The sequence below is a fragment of the Lathyrus oleraceus genome, chromosome 1 (genome assembly GCF_024323335.1).
Source record: "Lathyrus oleraceus cultivar Zhongwan6 chromosome 1, CAAS_Psat_ZW6_1.0, whole genome shotgun sequence".
In the NCBI taxonomy this organism is placed as follows: Eukaryota; Viridiplantae; Streptophyta; class Magnoliopsida; order Fabales; family Fabaceae; genus Lathyrus; species Lathyrus oleraceus.
The window spans coordinates 274460980-274463439 of record NC_066579.1 but is presented as its reverse complement, the minus strand read 5'-3'; the positions used below and the strand labels follow the sequence as shown (position 1 = coordinate 274463439).

Below are 2460 nucleotides of genomic sequence, written 5' to 3'. Positions count from 1 at the left end.
TTACGGTCTCAACTTACAGGTTTAATAACAAGATTTTTTACAGAAGTAAAGGACATAAAGAAGTTAAAATCAATAGAGCGAGAGTTTGAGATTTTAACTGGACAATGTAAGTTAGGCATTAATTCTAGATCAGGGCGAGAGCAAGTTTTAGAGTTAATTAAATTCTGACCTTTTCCAAAAAGTATTTTTAAAGATTGAATGTGAGGACGAGAGTTAAGCATTTGGATTTGATTATATAACCTAAGTCAACAGAGCGAGAGTTTGAGATAAGGGTGTTTAAAACGGTCAGTGTTTTCTTAAAAAGAGTTTCTGCAACTTTATTGTTTTCAAAATATGGTTTTTGACTTAATTATAAGTGACAGCTACATTAATATAAAATCATGGTTTATTCAACAGAGCGAGAGTTTGAGATAAAACCTTTAACCAATAAAGTTAACTGAAACGATTCATTTTAAAACCAAGACACCGACAAAGACTTGATTCCCTAGTTTTGACGAACTACATACCGATATCCGTTTTATTAATATTTAATCTAGATCTTAGTTTAGCTCTTAGTTTTTCCCCAAACAATCAAACATTTTCACCTTAGATTTACGTAGTAACCTTAGATAACGGTATATCGATTCATAAGTCCCTGTGGGATCGATATCTTTTAAAACTACGCGATAGAACTGTGCACTTGCAGTTTGTATCCCATTCTCGACGCACACAGTCGAGCGATCAAGTTTTTGGCGCCGTTGCCGGGGACTTCTATTTAATCGATATCGTAACTCTTCCGTTACGCTGTAGAGACTAAGGTTTCTTTTTCTTCTATTCTTTCTTTCGTTGATTTGTATGCCACGCACTCGCTCTCAAGGCGAACCGCTCTATTTACGAATCAACGATATCGAACTATATCTCCGAGTCTTACGACGAATTCGGGAATATCGTGCTGAAAACAATCTCCCTCCTATAGACCTTCCTGATCTCAAAAACATTTTTCCTTCGATACCCGAGATGGCAGAACCAGCTCGTGCTCTTAGAGATTACGCCGCTCCATCGCAAGATGAACCGCATTCAAGTATTGCTCCGCCCGCAATCGAAGCAAACAACTTCGAACTTAAACCTTCGCTGTTGCAAGCTGTGCAACAGAACCAATTCTCTGGGAATCTTACCGAAGATCCAAACCTTCATTTATCCGTATTTGTCCAATACGCTGATACTGTTAAAGCTAATGGTGTCACTTCAGAGGCAATTCGACTTCGTCTTTTTCCTTTCTCATTAAGAGATAGCGCTAGAAGATGGCTTCAATCACTTCCTTCCAACTCAGTCACCACATGGAACGAGTTGAAGAAAGTTTTTCTTGCCCGATATTTTCCGCCAAGCAAAACAGCTATGTTAAGAGCCCAGATAAACGGATTTAAACAGAAAGATAACGAATCTCTTTTCGAAGCATGGGAAAGATACAAAGACATGATGAGACTTTGCCCACACCATGGTTTGGAAGACTGGTTAGTAATTCACACATTTTATAATGGTCTCTTATACAATACAAGGTTAACAATAGACGCCGCTGCAGGTGGTGCACTAATGAACAAACCTTATGCTGATGCTTACCAGCTTATCGAGAGCATGGCCCAAAATCACTATCAGTGGGGAACCGAACGAACAACGGTGGAAAAACCTCAACCGAAAACTGGCATGTACGAGATAAGTAACCTTGATCACGTTAATGCAAAAGTGGATGCTTTGGTCCAGAAAATTGAAAGTTTAAACGTATCACCTCCAGCCGCCGTGGTTGCTATAACTCCGAATTGCGAGGTCTGTGGAATCCAAGGCCACACTCCTGCGGAATGTCAACTCTTGACTGGAATCCAAGCAGAGCAAGTAAATTATGCTCAAGGAAGCCCCTACTCGAATACCTATAACCCAAATTGGAAGAACCATCCAAACTTTTCATATAAGAGTAATAATGCTTTATACGCACCTGGACAGTCTCCAAATCAAGCCCCATCTATACCTCCGGGATATCAGAAACCGAATCCTAACAATAATACCCCTAGAAAATCCAACTTGGAAATCATGATGGAAAACTTTATAGCATCCCAACAACAAACCAATAAAGATTTCTTAAACCAGAACATACACACTGGCGAACAACTTAAACAACTAGCAAGCAAAGTAGATGCCTTGGCTACCCATAACAAAATGCTGGAAACGCAAATATCTCAAGTAGCGCAACAACAAGCACCTACTGCTGCCCCAACTGGTACATTCCCTGGACAGCCCCAACCTAATCCGAGAAGCCAAGCTCATGCAATTATATTAAGAAGTGGAACGGAAGTGGAAGGACCGTCTGACCCAAGGATAGAAAACCAAAACCCTAAGAAATCAACTGAGGAAAGTGAACCTAAGGAAAAGGAAGAGAGTAATAAGGAAACCCTAGAAAAGAAGGAACCTTATGTACCTCCACCACCTTAC

At 40.0% G+C, this 2460-nt stretch overlaps 1 pseudogene; it reads right to left on the bottom strand.

The window, feature by feature from the left end:
* Positions 1–1381: 1381 nt before the first annotated feature.
* LOC127117156 (uncharacterized) lies at positions 1382–1481 on the bottom strand (annotated as a pseudogene).
* Between the last annotated feature and the right edge of the window lie 979 nt (positions 1482–2460).